Consider the following 16865-nt stretch of genomic DNA (forward strand, 5'->3'; position numbering starts at 1 on the left):
AACATGGAGGCGCCCTGTAAAGGTGAGTGGAATGCGGCGCTGCAACGATCGACGCAATGAGCTTTTAAATCAAAGTCTTCCTTTTCAGGATTGTCGGCGAGATGTCTCCGGGATGCGGCTTTAGCAGGTAAGGACTTTTCCTTCTTCTGTTCTCTTCTTCTCTTCCTTTGCAGGTGATCCAGGATGCTGGCAGGCGTGGCAGAAGTCAGAATGCAGGAGCAGACACGGTGAGCGTCCAGCTGCTAGATGCAGAACAACGCGAAGCACATGTGGCTGTTCGGGTGGGGTTTAAATAGCCTTGGAAGAAGTTCCAGGTATGTATCCTTCCTCCAATCAGGTATGTATCCTTCCCCAACCACGCCCGGATGGTAAATTAGTCCCACAGGTAAAGTAGTTCCTTTCAGGCCTCAAGGAGACCAGGATCCTGCAGCATGGTCTGCATCAGGTAAGTGCACCCAAGCACTCCCATAATGAGCCTGGTGCCTATGGCGCCAGGACTGATGTCTTTTATGAGCCTGGCGCCATAGGCGCCAGGACACTGTCCAAAGGGCCCCTATATGGGGTTGCTGGGTCCTTTCTTGGGGACTGGATGTCCGCTTTCGGGGACGCAGGGCTTGAACCAGCTCCCCGGGTGCGGGCAGCATGACAGTTCTTGCCGCTCTGAGTATCTCTTCCTTCATGGTAAAGGCGATCAAGGATATTAAAACTTCACAGGGTCTTGCCCCTGGATCCTTTTTCTTAGGTCCTACTCTATGCACTCTGTCAATTAATATAGCCTCAGTTTTTATGCTCTGGTCAAGAGGCTACTGAAGCATTGCTTCATTGCGTCCTTTAGATCCCTAACCGTGAGTGTCTCGACTAGGCCTTTGACCCTAATTCTAGATCGGGATCTATTCTCCAGGTCCTCTGCCTGAAGTTCCAGATTGTGCTTTGCTCTAGCCACTTGTTCAAGAAGGATGCTATTCTGTTTAATTTCCTCTGACGTCTCTGATAAGCCATCTTCTGTTACATCCACTCTGTTTCCCAACTCATTAATCTCATTTCTCACCTCCTGGAGCGATGTCTTGAGTTACTCTTTCATCTTTCCAAACTGTTCCTGGAAGGATTCCATCATTCTACTCTCCATCTCTCTCAAACAGTCTTGTAACTCTTCCTTGTTTAGCGCCATTGTGGAACCCCCGCTTCTCAGTATTATCGTACCTCTGCGCTCCCTTTGTCGGCTCCGCCACTTGTAGTTCTTCCTGTTGTTGCTGCCTCCAACACTGTTGCAGCTGTCCAACTTGCAATCTTGTTGCATCTTTAACTCCTGCTGGGGTGCTCCTAGGTTTGGTCCCCGGCATCTGGGAGCTGGCAATGTCAGTTCATACGCTTTCTGTGTCCAATTTCAAGCTTTCTCTGTGCAACTATATGCCAGCTTTTCTGCATTGTCTGTTAGCTTATAAATGGTCTCTTCCTTCAGTCTCCATGTCTGTTATCTCCCCAGACTCAATGCAACTACGCCTGGTTGATTGCGGTAATGGGCCAGGGTCATACCGGTCAACAGTACCACCTTCCAAACTCCCTTTGGGGTGCTACTAAACGTATATCCTAGAGCCTGGAGATTGGATTCTGATCTGTTGCTTCTCGTCTTGCACCACACATTATTCAATCATATTCAATCGTCAAGTTCTGGCGTGGTTATGTGTGATATTTCTCCAACAGGGCGTACTATATTCAGTAGTGTGCACCGGCTCCCTTGTCCCCTTGTGCCACTTATCCTCTGGCCCAGCGAAATCCTGATTTTCGGGTGCTTTCTTATCCCGACTTGCGGCTTCTTTTGCCTGTCCTGGAGCCCCTTATTGTGGGCGCTATGTTGTGAGTTTCCTCCGACCCGCCGGCTCTCCCCGCTGATCAGTTGCATATTTTAAATGTGCTGGGTTTCCCCCCTCCATGTGCACCTTTGCATCCCTTCTACGCTCCTTTCAGCAGTGTTCACCCAGTCTTATTTGCTTGAACAGGTGTTTTAAGTGGTGCGTTTTAATGGTGCCGGGCTTACCCCCTACCTTTGCGCCTCCGCTTCCTTTTTGTGTTCCTCTCAACCGTGTCTCCACAGTGATATATGCATCGGGCTCGGCACCTGAAACAGTTTTGCCATTGCTTCCTCCACAATTCGCTTCTACGTTCCTTCTATGGCCCAGGCACCCTCTCTACCCCTTGCCTTACCCGTCTTGTCCAGGGCTAAACCCGTTACCGCTTCCACGTTGCTTCCTTCGTTGCAGGCGCGTTATCATTGGGCCACTTCTGCCCTCTGTTCCTTCTCGATCTTCTGCCACTGCAGGTGGGCTGGTCCGCTCGACTGTCTCTCCGGGCACGTTGCTGCACCTTCATGGGCTGTTACCTCCGCTGGTGCTCCTTCTGCAGGTGCAAGCTTGCCCGGAGGCTGCCGCATTGTCGGAGGTGTCCTTCACTGCCCGTCTCCCCTCCGCTGCTTTGATGACGGGCAAACACAACCTTCCTTCATTTGCAGATTCTTCTATGATACAGCTTTGCTCTCTAGGCTGTTGACGGAGGCGCCTAGTGGCCGGGTTCTGTGGAACGCTCCCTGCCGCCATATTTTTCACCTTCTCCGTGGGTCTTGGGGGTCAGGAGAATGCTCGATCCAGCTCTCTGTTGCTGCTTTTGTCCCCTTATGTATTCTGCCCAGACGCAGAACAGGAGTGTGCACCCTCACGGACTGGTGTCCATCTTGGAATCTGCAGTTGCCATCTTTAAATGTCCCGTTCACTAAAGGTTTGGAAAAACAACTAGTCTGCACTTTGTCGCTTGGTACGGACTCCCTTGTACTCCTCCTCGTTTCAGTACCTGGGTGGTTATGGGAGTTAGACTCCATGACTGTCTTTGGGTTTTTAACTTACAAATAGTTTTTTTCATGGATTTCACATAAGGTAGTACATTTAAACCACAAGGTGTTATGGGTGAGTTGTGGGTGTTTGGGTGAAAGTTGGGGGTTTGACTGGAATGACGCAGAGAAACGTTTTCCTGGCTTCCTCTACATGGGGGAAACATTAGCTGACAATAGGCCATTAAAGTCTTGGGGGCCAGGAGGTTTTCCTCATGGGAAGGGGGGACACACTGTGACTCCTCCAATAAAGGCATAACATCTCCCCACTAGTTGTCTCCTCCCATGTGATCCTCTCTTACATTACCACCCCCAGGGTCAGGATTAGGCAGCGGCTGCTGTCCCCATGACACATGAGAGGAGGCCACCGCCGGGGAATTCGTGATGACTCCACTGGATTCATCACAGCTCCTCTCCTGGGTACTTTCACTACTTCTAAGATTACAGCCTGCATCTGAGCAATTGAATGGCGATACTTTGCAAAAAGTATAGCTACTGGAGATTTCTTGTTTTGCGTACGCAAATTGGACTTGTGTACTTTCCACCATACTTTATTTTTCTTGTGGTCATGCCTACATAATAGATGCCCCAAGGTCACCTCAAGCAGTAAATCATGTTGATTGTGTTGCATGTTGCTGAGTGATATTATGAGACTTTCTTCCCACTATAGGGATGATTGATAGAATTGCCTTTGATAACATTCCCTCAATGTTGACGATTTATTTCTATATGGTGTAGTACCTGTGTATACAGGCTTTGTGGAATTCTGAGTCCCATAATCAGCCCTCACAAGATAATATTTTAGCCACTAACTCTTGCAAATATTGGAAACACAGATAATTGGGACAATGTAAGATCTAATCTCAGAATGTCCCATTGTTGTTGAATTATTCTCTTGATTTGCATACTTTGTAGAGTATGTGGTGACATATACCAATTCAGGTGCAGCTCGGGCGGTTTAGGTAATATCAATGATTTCCGTAACATTTGTTCAACTAGGTCAATTGCATGTCCATCATAGTTTCTCTCCAAAAACCATTGTCAATTCCTTAGATTTTTCCTGATATTCTATATCATCCGAAATAATTCATCTAAATCTGAGGAATTGGCTTAGCGGAATGATCTCAATTGTCCTTCAGGGATGAAAACTCGTAGCCATTAACAAGCTATTCCTATCAGTTGGTTTAGAAAAAAGTTATTCTAAGAGTTCTTTCTTTACTAGAAATGTCTACATCAAGGAATTCAATGGAAGCATAACTATATTTTGTCGTGAACCTGATTGGCAGATGGAGACCATTCATGTATTCTAACAAATTGTTCCGTTCCTCAAGTGTACCTCCCCAAATTTCAAAGAGGTCATCAATATATTAAAGTGTTGCGTCCATCTCCTGCAATTCAGAAAAACCTTTACATAATGCATTTGCCTAACTTGGGAGCCATTGCAGCTCCCATTTATATCCCAGAGATCTGCAAAAAGTATCCTCATATCTAAAGAAATTATTCTGCAAAATAATGTGTAATACCAACAATACAAACACCTTATCAGATGGACAATGTTCAGCATTCAACAACTATTCAACAAATTCCAGTCCTGCCTCTTGTGGAACATTTATATACTGGCTGGTTACATCCATTCTGGACGTCACATCTTTATTAACTTCAAAATCCACTGTAGAGAGCTTCTGCAAAATAGGTCCTGTATCACAAATGTATGTAGTGCCCTCTTGGATTAATTGCTGTAGTATTTTATCTTCATATTGTGCCAGTGGCTCTAATAAGATATTTGTCGCAGCAATTATTGGTCTCCCTGGTGGTTTTCTTAAATCCTTATGCTCTTTGGATAGTATATATAACACTGGCATTGTTAGATGCCATTTCATTGAGAAGAGCTTGGTAGGATGTGAAATAAACTCATTACTCTCTGCTTCTTTGAGAACTTCATTGTTCACTTCGCTCACACGTTCTGTAGGGTCTGTAAAAATCTCCTTGTATGTGTCTTTATCTCCTAATTCTCTCAATTTCACTCACATAATCTTTTCTACTCATAGGGCCTCATTACGACTCAGGCGGTAAGGGGTTTACGCCGGCGTAAACAGCGCCGACCCTTACCGCCTGAGTACGAGGTCCCTTAGCGCCATGGCGGATTTAACACCTGCTTTTAGCAGGTGTTAAAATCCATGGCGCTAAGGGACCATGGAGTTAATTACGCCACCGTAATTTACGGTGGCGTAATGAACGCCTTCCCCACTCCCATTATGCCCTATGGGGCAAAAATGGGAATGGGGAAGGGTAAATGGGGATTGGGGACTTACCGCCCCGCCAACCTCGGAATGGGGCGGTAAGTCCGCCAATCACCATGGCGTAAACATAGTTTACGCCATGGTGGTAAAGTCACGGCCCAGGTGGTAACTTACCGCCTGGGTCGTAATGAGGCCCATAATCACCAATGCACCAACTTTATTGGCTTGGCTGGCTTCCAAATGATATCGATTGTTCCACAACCTTCTAAAAACGTATGTTCTCGATTTGTAAAATTATTAAATCCTTTTAGTTTAAATTTCACTTTTTTTTTTATTTGATGTGGCTGAATTCAATCAACCTCAAAATAGATACAAAACATGTCATAAAACAAAATAATAAAAAAAAAACATTTCTTAAAATTGATTTCTTAAATCAACAATACTAAAAATTCAACTAACAATTTCACTTTACCAAGTTCTTGTAAAAACTTTTTTTTAACACCGCCAAATTAGCATTCTGAACAGGAGGAATAAAACTGCTCTTGGTCCTCAGCTCTAAATACTCAGGAGCATCCCACTCATCTCGTCCCTCAATGCTTTCAAGAAACAGTTTGTCATTTTCCTTATCAATCTGAAAAAATAGATCTTCTCTTTCAACAAGGTACTAGTATATCTAGGCACAAATGTAAGGTCCTTTTGAAGAGTGAACTTCTCAAACTCAGATAACCTGTAATCTGAGATGTTAATTACTATGTTTTCCGAGCCAGTATGCACTTCCTTGGTGGATTTTTTTCTTTTTTTTCTCTTCTCGTGATCTTTGTTCTAAAAAAGATACTTGTCTTTTTGCTGAGGCGGTACCCTCATCTGGCGTACCCACAACATCCTTAGAAACTAGAAGTAAATGTATTCTCAGAAGGGATATCGTTCTTGATTATGGCCTGCTTGATAATATTCTTGGCATGTATAAACAATATCCAGTTTATAATCTACTGAATCCCTTCGGAATACCATGAATCTCATCCCATGTCATACAAGAAGTAAAATGTGTTTTTGTTTGACTCATTTCCTCATCTAATTTGACTAAAGATTTTTCCAATTCCTCAACAATAATTATGATAAAATCCAAAGAACATTTTAGAATTGGTCTCCATCTTTTTACGAATTATGGGTTATTTTTGCAAAGCCTTGTTTATAGGAAGATGCACAGGCCTCTTGGGATCGCTCTAATTTACAAGTAGATTCTTCAGATTTTGCTAGTATGGGCTAACTCAGTTTCTGTAGTTTTAATTGAATCCAATTAAATTCAATATTCTGCTTCTTCTGCTGAGCTGCAGTGGTACCAGACCTACCAGAGGAAGTCTTTGTAGAAAGGGATTCCCTACCTTTACAGATCACTTAACCCAGCCTCCTCGGGAAAATCATTAAAGAAATATTCTAGCTTGTCCTCCTGGGAAACCTTTTTAGATAAAGGAAAACCATCTGTGTGGGACTGGGAAAATGATAACCTCAGCGGCACAACAGCCTCAGAAGGGGGAGCCTCTCCCCTAACGAATGGGTGTGGTATATACCGAATCTGGAGAATTTGTCCCTTCTTCCCAGGGGGAGCCACCCCCTTTAAAGCTAGGGAGGTGAGCTCACTAAGCAAAACCATCCATGGGGGTTTGGGAAAGCAGGACCTCAGCGGGAGTGACTCCCTCACCCACACAGGAGATGGACTCCCATTCCTGTGTGGTACTGCCTGTAAAGAAAACAGTATCTGCATACATGTTTTCCAGAAGAAGATTTTTCGTTTAAGCATGGGTCTCAAAACAATCTTGAAAGTATCTTCGAACTTTTGACTCAAGGCAATACTGGTTACCGCTTGGACTTGACAGCTGATCATACCCAACCCGCCCCTTCTTGGTCACTGGGCAAGAATAAGAGCATAACAAGCCTTAAATGGAGGAAAAGAGATACAGAGAGGCAAACATCTGACATGTGTATGTCAGTTGTAGGAGGTGATGCACTTCACAACGGTGCCGGCTGTGGCACAGAACTTGAGGGAGAAGGAGAGAGACGCCGCCGACCAGGCGACGAGACGTGCATTCGCAGCGAGACCAGGACTGAGCAAACCTGGTCCTAGCTGGAGGCATGACCACACGGAGGATGTGGTGGGCCCGGAGCACAAGAAGCAACGCTGAATCCAGACAATGAGAGAGGAACGAGTCCTCCGCTCACCGCACCGAAATCAATGAGAAAAGATAAGTCGAGACAAACGAGGTACAACACTCTGGAGAGCGCCAAAGAGCAAAGGAGAGCGATGCTGCAAACGAGTCAAAGCGCCTCAGCGGAGCAAGCCCCACATCATAGAAGGTACATGGGTTGCTCACTGTGGAGGGGGACAGAGAAGCCAGAGAGAGCAAGGGGAAACAGGAAGAACTTCCTCACTCTCAAATCAAGGGCACAAAGCCCCAGAGGAAGAGAAATAATAGCTTAAGCCTATGGATTGTGAGAAGGCAGGAAACCCAGGTGTAATAACAAGCCAAACGGCATGTAGACACTAAGCAGAAACCAGGGAAGAGTATCTGTTTAGTAGTTACCAACCATCCTGGGGAATAAGTAAGATTGTAAGAATAAGAGAGCTACTAGCATGACCCAAAGGGATAAATATAGAACGAATGAAAGAGATCAGAAGACCCAAGTATTATAACCTGTCAAACGGTGTAAAGACACTATCCAGAACCAAGGAACGAGTGTCTGATAAAGGGTTACTGACAACCCTTGGGAATAGGTAAGACTGTAAAACTGAATGATTTGCCAGCACCAGAAGAGTACAAGGAGATAAATATAGAAAAATTATAGAAGAACCCATGGACAACCAAAGTGTTAATTCAGAGAAGAGCGGCTAAGCCAAGTGGTTGAAATGGATTAAGGTGATACCCCTCCATCTATATGAATTCAAATATTCAATATTTTCAAGACTTTGTGTTTGGTTTTATGAGAGCCTTTCATGAACGTTTTCACAAAGACAGAAAAGGGTACCGAAGAAGAGATAACCAGAAGACCCAGGAGAGCTCCAATTACATAACTCTGAAGGCAAGATTTTGTGCTTAATTTAAGTTGAATTCTTCATCATTGGTAGCGTCAGGTAGAAGATAGGACTTAGTTTATTGTTTTGCACCTGGGCTGAATTTTTCTGCGGTCTTCTGTGTGAGATGGTGTAATACATGTGCAAAAATGACCCAAAACATGGCCTCAGTGCGCGGCCACTTTGGACATTCACTTCCAAACCGCAATGAAAATCTATGTTTCTGTGAGCTCAGTTAGAAGGCAGACATGAATTCTGCCTGATTGCAAGATTATAATATGAAACAGAGGAGCTCACTATGAAGGATAGTTGTTGTATTGTTCGCTCAAGGACGAGCCGAGAAGGGAGTCAGAGATGTGCAGGTGCATTGATAAGGGGTGCTGGGAACGAGAGTGCGGGAGACGAACTGGGTTTTTCCACTACTGCCTGGATTTTTCCACTCTTTGCCTCCCATGCTTGCTCCTGTCCTTTGGCCGGGGGCGGTTGGCAACCTAGGAGGGGCAGGGATTTTTTCCCCATAAGAGTAGAGGTATCCTGATGGTAGATGGAGAATCGGAACCCCAGGTGATGAAGTCTCACTCAGAGAGAGGACGCTCTGCTCCAGACCCTGTAAGTACGTGTGATTTCTCTACCTACCTGCCTCGGGACTGGGTAGTGTTGTCGTGGCTGAGATGAAGTCTTCTTCTGCAACTGCACTAACGGTGATGTAGACCCTTTAATAGCCACCCTTGCTTGCGTGTTTATGTAGAACCAATTGCATTTATTCCAGTAGTTATCTGTATGCTTATTAAGTGTGAATAAAGGGCCTGTAAAGAGGCAATTATATTCCAGATGTTGGTCTAAGTGTGTTTTATTGCCTTGCTGAGTCCAAAAACTTTTGGTCCGTGTAATAGGGTGAGTAGTTCTGAAGTCATTACAAAACAGATGGTAAGATGGTAAGACTTCTCTGCACTTTGTAATGTGATTTTGAGTTGGTTGCAGAGGAATGGATGGACTGTGGTGATGGGCATACCTTTACATGGTGCCACAGAGATCAACATGTATATGCTGTACCAAGTTGCCTAATTTATTTGAATGTTAAAAGTTTGGTATTGCATGTGTTTTGTATGTGTGGAGATATATATATATATATATATATATATATATATATATATATATATATATATATATATATATATATATATATATATATATATATATATATATACTAGTGGGAAATCCTGTGTACACGGGCCAAGTGATATGCTGAAAGTAATTGTATTTACAGAAAGCCCTCTGTATGGAAAAAATAGTAATGTATTTTGTTATGTTAGAAAAATAGTGCAACATCTCGGTCTAGCTGTGACAACAGGCGAAGCGGGCAGTCCCTACTGTGCATGACTGCACTGGACAAACATACATATGGCCTTTTATTATTATAGAGATATTTCAAAAGAAACGCTTCATGCTTCTCAAAGCGCTCAACCTCAGTGGTGGGGTCCGCCGGATTATGGGTGAAGCAAACCCATATAGTCAATTCTAGTCAACAAAACCAAAGCCAAAGCGCAGCACTGTATACACAATAAACATATATATATGGCTTCCTTTTTGAAGTTCGGTATAGTTGCTAAAGATATTAGCAAAATTTCTCCCATATGCAGTTAATACCCGGGTTTGTGAAAATATACACATATTGGTACTGAGATACGACTGCCCAGTGACCTGTGGCCAACATATGAGATGCAGAGCACTTTGTGTTCTACATGAGTGGTTTGCTGAGACCAATGGAGGCCATGTTCTAACGATTGAGTCCTATGATATAGGATTAAGAAATTAACTTTTCAGAGTACGGGCGTTACCATGCATAAAGGAGCGGTGTCAGAAAGTCTTCTTTAAGTGACAAACAACATCCACAGCACAAGAATTAAAAGCTCTACAAAAGATCTTCAGTGAACAACCCCTGATGAATGTCCAACCGAATTGGTGCTAGGGACAGAAACATGTTGGGCCGATGATTATTGAGACACAAACTGGATCATTTAAAATGAATTTTTGTCTTATTGACGTTGATATGTTTTTAGGACATGTGGTGTATGTTTTGTGATTTTTGTATTGAATGTATGTCTGTCTGGGTGTACTTAGAAGACTGTATATGTTTTTACTGAATGATTTTAGATTGATATGAAATTGAAATATGAATTGTAATATAATTGGCATTGTCATTTTATCTCCATGTGACTGGGTCAATTTTTTCAGGACTAAGCCTTGCAAATAAATTATAGGTAGTCACCTGGATATGATGTTTTGAATGTTGTAATCCCTTTTCCTTCTTTGTACATATACTTTCTGTTGCCTCTAGACAGTAGGAATAGGCAACATGTTTGTTTGGCACGATATTGGAGTTCTGATTTCCTGTATTATATTGATGAAAATTATTAAAGCCATGGACTAAAAGCAGGAAAGACTAATCCATGTATCGGTAGCTGCCACACGTTCTGTCCTACAAAAATACTTTGTCAGGCAATTGTTAGTAATTCTTTGACTCTAGCTAAAAAATACAAGAAAAGAGGAGCCATCACATTCCTTCAGTCACATGTGAAGTCATGTGACCTGATCCAAATTGCTTCACTTAGGTTACCTACATCGAGCTCCATCTTGGAATGTAGAATTCAACTCAGAGTTCTAATAAAGAACTAGAGTGCCAACATTCCACCAGAAACTGTGTCAGCCCTGGACGCCATGCTGGTGGAAAAAAAGTTGCTTTCCATTGTAGCCTATGGCAACCTTTCCACCAATATGGCGTCCATGGCTAAAAACTGAATGGCAACCAGCTGCCTCACTTTTTGTTCTCATGAAGTATGGAATGTTAGCCCTCTAATTCCTTATTAGAACCCCGTAATTCTACTAAAGTCAAAGCACAAATAAGTGTTATCGACTGTATAATAGTGAAAATTAAAACAGTTTAGTTCTTAAAACAGCTTATTAACTTTCGGGATAATGTGATGGATCTTCAAATAATTAAGCATAACAAATAGAGTTAGATCTGAATGAGCCTACAGTGCTAGTGCTCATACATGTATTACAGTTAATCAAATAGCAATACATCGTAACAAACACATGGGTAAAATGCACCGTGGGTCAGCAGTAATAAGCACAAGTACCTGAATTCCAATATAAATATCTGTTCTAGTACATCAACAATGTTCAAAAATCGATTTGAATAGCTTCTATCTTAAAGTCAGCTTCTTCTGAAAAGTTCAGTTTTGCTCTCAGGAGCTCTCTATATGGGATGCTGTCTTTAAAATTACTAGCGTGGTAACTCATCACATGTAACACAGAATTAGTCAGTAGTTTGCTGGTAAGCCTATTATCCACAATTTCAAACTCTGCATCTAGAAAAATGTGTTTTTTTTACTTGCAATTAATGTCAACCTCAAATTTAGGTAATTGTTATTAAGACATTCAACATATATTTGGATAAGGGTTCTATGAGTGACGAACAAATCATCAATAAATCTTTACTAGTGTACTATGTAGTTAATAAGTTTTTATGACCAATCAATAGTTTCCTCCCACCATCCCATGCACAGGTTGGCATAGGTGGGGGCCACACAAGAACCCATGGCGTTGCCACAAATGTGTTTGTAGTGATTGTTCCTTAAACAAAAAGACATTGTTCTCTAGACTGAATTTTAGCTTGTGCAAAAAAATGTCATTATCCTGCTTATAGCTTGCCGATCTGTGTGTAGAAAGGATTTGAAAGCCGTTAGAACATTGGTGTGTATGATGTTAGTATATCTTTTTATTTTATTTTTATGAATACATTTGGTAGAACATTGTCAACCTTTCACAATTTATAATACAATAACAGGTTAAAAGCATAATGAGACAACGCATTAGAACAATACATTATACAATCATTGGTTAATTCCTCAGGCCCCGTTTTCTATTGAGAAATAAAAAAATAAAACATTCAGTTCATTGTTTCATTACATGGCATTTGCTTAAAATAATTAATTTGAAATCTAAAATATGATTCATTCCATTTCATTTAGTTAAATCATTCTGTTAAAATATTCAACTTAATTAATGCCATTTTCCAAATGTGAAAAGCGGCCAAGGCTGTCACCAGGGATTCAGCTACCAGAATCATGGCCCAAAATTGATCTGTTGCCACAAGCCTGAACTTTGTATACCCTTTTTTGTATTCCACTTCCAGTGCTTCAGTTAGTAAGAATATGCCTTTGGGTCTCGACATAATTCCCACACAGTCTGCACAGCCTGGATTCCCTTGGTGTTCCCAGCCATGACCCTGTGTTTTCAAATACTGGAAGGAAGTTTAGTCGCATAGCGATTTGTAAATCTGGTCAAAGCTGAGGAGCTTAATTTAATTAGGTAGCTCCTAGGGCAGTCAACTTTGAACCCCTGTTGGAAGTATTCTGTGTAGCGACGGAGTTTAGCTAAGTGGTTGACAGCATGTGACATGTCCAATTGTCTTGTTTTCCGTTCCAATTTAAGAACTCCTGCCAGGAGAGTGGAGGGGCATCTATACCAAGTTCACTGAAGTGGGAAATAACCTGCAGGACCAGTTCTCTGTACCATCTACTTTTAGAGAAACAACTTGTGTGTAAGGCTGAGAGATTCAATTGGGTCAGCTCCTGCAGCCCATTAAACTGGATTCTTGCCCACGGCCTGCAGGCCGCCAGTTTCCATAGTGGCATCAGAGATGGAAGTCTAAACTCCAACCGTATGGCCTCTACTGGTACCATTGATGGTAAGCCCACTAAAGATCTCAATATCTTTGCCTCCCGTTTTGGAATCCATTTCACTAATCTCGTGGGGAAAACCTCCAGCACATACAAAATGCTCGAGACGATCGCACACCTGTATGTACTGATCTTCGCCTCCATAGATCGCCCTGCATGGAAGTCTATGGTCCACTTTAATACCAGCCATTTCTTCCATGCTTTATTACCAGTGGATTGGTATATGTGGGCGGAGGTCATTCTAGGTATACTACTCACTCCCAGATATTTGTATTCTTCCACTTGTTAGTATATAACAAGCAAACATATAGGGGAAACTAATGGAAAGTCTGGTTCCCAATTGATATCTGCACCTTATGGGGTCTCTTCCTCGCTTAGGTAACACCATGATGTTAGATACATACATGGGATCAAAGTGGTGCCCAGATTTGCAAGCTTCTTCAAACACATTTGTTAATCTGGGTGACAGCTACTCTGCCAATGCATCATTCAGGTCTATAGGGAGCTTGTCCTGCAACCTTACCCTTGGCAGGTGATTGACTAGCCTACATTACCTTTTCCTGAGGTATTAGTATTTTGAGGTTGTTGTTGTCCTCTTCAGAAAACTTAGGCAGATCTATAGGATCCTGGAAGGCCGCCAACCTTCCTGGGTCTTCCGTAGGTGGGGCCGCATACGGTTTTGGGAAAAAGTCCAGAAAATATTTTCTGCATCCCTGAATACTATTGTTCCCGCTGTACTTCTATTTGCCTGGCAAAGGGGAGACATTCACACAGCATCCAACCAATGAGGTGCCCTGCGGTCATCGGCAAGGACACAAAACACTGTTGCACTGTAGGGACACCAAAACTCTCCCGCTGATTGGTCCCCTCTTGGCTCAAACCCTCGCAGCACAGCCCTCTTCCCAGGCCTATCTGCCAACAGGCAATTTGAAGCGGCTTCTACCCACTACCCCTGCCCTTCATCCCTAGCACCCGTGTGTCCGTCTTCCCTGTGCCCATCTTTGTTCCCCCAAACCCCCTCTTCCCCACTGACGTCTCTGGCTGCACCTGTGCACACGGCACATAGGTTGCACAGTGCAGCTGTAAATTATGTTCCGACTTCCAGGATTTCCCACTCCCCTACTGTTTCCCCCCATCAGGTACATCATTGATAAGTGCGCCCCCCTTGGCAACACTGAATTTGCATCTTTACCACTGTTGAATTGGTGAAATGATGATAAAAAATACAGCACAAAACAGAAAAGACAGGACAAGAGGAAGAAAACTAAATAGAAGAAAATGCAATGGTGATCCAGATCAACAGAATGGTGAAAGACTAGAAAATCTGCACATTGCAGGACAAGATAGAATCATCCCACCCACAAAGTACAAAAACACACCCTGACTGAGAGGCAAAGTCTAAAAATATGAATACAAGTGCTCAGAAACCTGCAAATAGTGTAACAGGAACAATCTGCTTCAGATGCAGCCCTATAAAATGCACTATTTTAAATTGGAATGTCAGTGCGTAGCTCCACCATGGCTCCAACAAAGTCACAAAGACAATGGCACCTTCTTCATTTCTCTACTGTCCACCTACAAGACCAAGAATCAGCAAGGCTGCCACCAACCGCCATCTCCAGCAACCAAGCAATCCACCAGCAGAACCAAAACGGATGGCGAAATAGCACACAACGAAGTGCAGCGCAGCGTTGATGTGGCACAGCAAAACCTAGAGGCAGTGTCCTTTTTCGGGCATTAGAAATTCCAGACATGGAACCCCCGGTCATCAGCGGTCACAGGCAAGAAAGTCCTAGAGGCAAAGGTGTTCAGAGGATAGGATAAATCCACCATTTTGTGCAAAAGAGCACTGCGGGATACAGCCAATGCAGCCCATGCTATTCAGTCTTGGTGCGCTGCTAACAATCTCTGCCTTTTTGCCAGTAAGACTGAGATCCTTCTCTTGGGACCCTAGCTCCCCTCCTTCCCTCCTAGCTTCTGGCCACCTTCCATGGTTTGCCTACCCTCAGACTCTTGTGAGGTAAACAATCTTGGTGTCATCTTCAAATCCTCACTCCCCTTCTCTCCTCACATTAGTAACTTCGCCATGAAGGCCCACTTTCAGCTGCACCTCTTCAGAAGCATTCTCCCTTTCCTTACATTCCCCCAGAAACTCAATGTCGGGAACGTCTGGGGCTGGAGGGGTAGCTCGAGAGCTGGTTGAAACAAGTGCTGGCCACTGAAATACTGCTTCCCTCTGAAAAAGCAGGCTGCCTGAAGGTAAACAGCGTTTTCAGAGAGGCTGACCTGCAGCCTCAGAAAACCAGGCCCTAAGTGTGGAGTCCAAGAACAGCTCCTGTTATACAATTACAGAGAAAGGCTCATCTCTGGCAGGACTTGCACAGTGAAAGGCGGCAGCAGCAGCAGCTCGAAACGGGCTGCAGTACTGAGAAAGACACTTCAAAGGTGGGCCCCATAGCAGAATTAATGCTACCCAACTAAAGCATTTGGCAATGGTAAGAAAAGAGCCAAATAAAGGAAAATAGCGGAGACACACACAATACGTATACCTGTAGACTATGCACTCTTCCTTGTCAGAATAAAAGGGGGGAATCCACAGGTCATCCATGGCATAGAAATAGAGCACCTCTGCCAATCCAAAGGAAAGGTGATATTAATTGTGTATGTACATTAGGGTGGTAGGGTCACGAGGACCGGTGGGAACCTGTACCCAGGAAAGGTTCACAGTGGTACCAATATAGGAACTGCCCTAGACCTCAATGGGAGCAAAGGTGGATATTACTGTAAACAGAAGTAAAAGACAAGGGAAGGTATTGTTCCCCTAGCATCCAAAAGACCAGGGAAGGGTTTGTTCCACTGGCATAACCAAGACCAGAGAAGGGTTTGTTCCCTTGGCATTTTGGGAGACCAGAGAAAGGATTGTTCCAGTGAGAACAGCTGCAGGAGAGAGGTCAACTTATTATTTATTTTCCCTTGTTGTAGGTTTGAACTCTTGAGTGTGAAGGTTGGAATAGGTTTTTGACACAGGACTGTTGACATTTTGTTTTTCCATCCTGACAAAGACTGAATTGAGATTTTGGTTAATGGTTGAGACTATTCCCATTCAGAAATAGGGCAAATTAGATGTTTTTCCAACCCCTTTATTGTTTAGAATAAAAGGAATTGTGAAGCATCAATTGTGTGTCCGCTGTCTCTGTCTCTCTGGATTCTCAAACCTCTCTGCCCCTCTTAGGTTTTATTTCGGAAGCTCCTCAAGACCCTCCTTTCATCTTCTTCCTTAGCTCTCCGCCCTCCGCTGCTAATACCCCCCTCTGCCGGATTTGACTGGTTGCCTGGTTCATTCTGAGTCCTACAGGGCATCAGGCCCTCCACGCCCAGTCCACCCCGTCATCGCACTTAGCATGTGGACCTCACTCCCTGCACTCTCTGCTTTCCCTGGTACTTGGCCACCTGGCCTCCTCTTAGCACTTGCTTAGCCCCAGAGGCTGTCACCCCCCCATTCCCTTCTCCCTTGCACTTCTTGTTACTGCATTTGCACGCTCCGAATGTCACAAAGCCCAGTATGACCGTTATTGTTCATTTTCAACCCTGTCCCCCCCACACTTTTTTGTCTTGTAGCGCCCTGAAACACCATTTGCTGTATTGTGCGGTTTATAAATAACCAATAAATAGGGTAATGGCAGACAGGAAGGCGGCAACTGGAGAGTGTTAGGAAGTATATCAGCAATGGCAGATTGAGAGCCCTACCTGATTTAGTGAAAGCGCTGAAAGGCAGACTGATCATGGGCCTAAACACAAGAGATTAAGGGGAATGGAGCAGTCGGTGTCATGAGTTCACGGGAAAGAACTTGGAGAAAGATTGTCTGAGAATATGAGGAGAGCAAGGTTTGAATAAGGCTTCTGCAACAAAGGAGAAAGTGCTTCAATACATGCAA

General features: G+C 43.6%; 1 protein-coding gene across 4 annotated transcripts in view; it reads left to right on the forward strand.

The window, feature by feature from the left end:
- KMT2E (lysine methyltransferase 2E (inactive)) overlaps window positions 1-16865 on the forward strand; it is a 3564841-nt gene that overhangs the window by 2266648 nt on the left and 1281328 nt on the right. The window lies entirely within an intron of this gene.

Source organism: Ambystoma mexicanum, chromosome 12 (assembly GCF_040938575.1).
Source record: "Ambystoma mexicanum isolate Mex_15411 chromosome 12, UKY_AmexF1_1, whole genome shotgun sequence".
Classification (NCBI taxonomy): Eukaryota; Metazoa; Chordata; class Amphibia; order Caudata; family Ambystomatidae; genus Ambystoma; species Ambystoma mexicanum.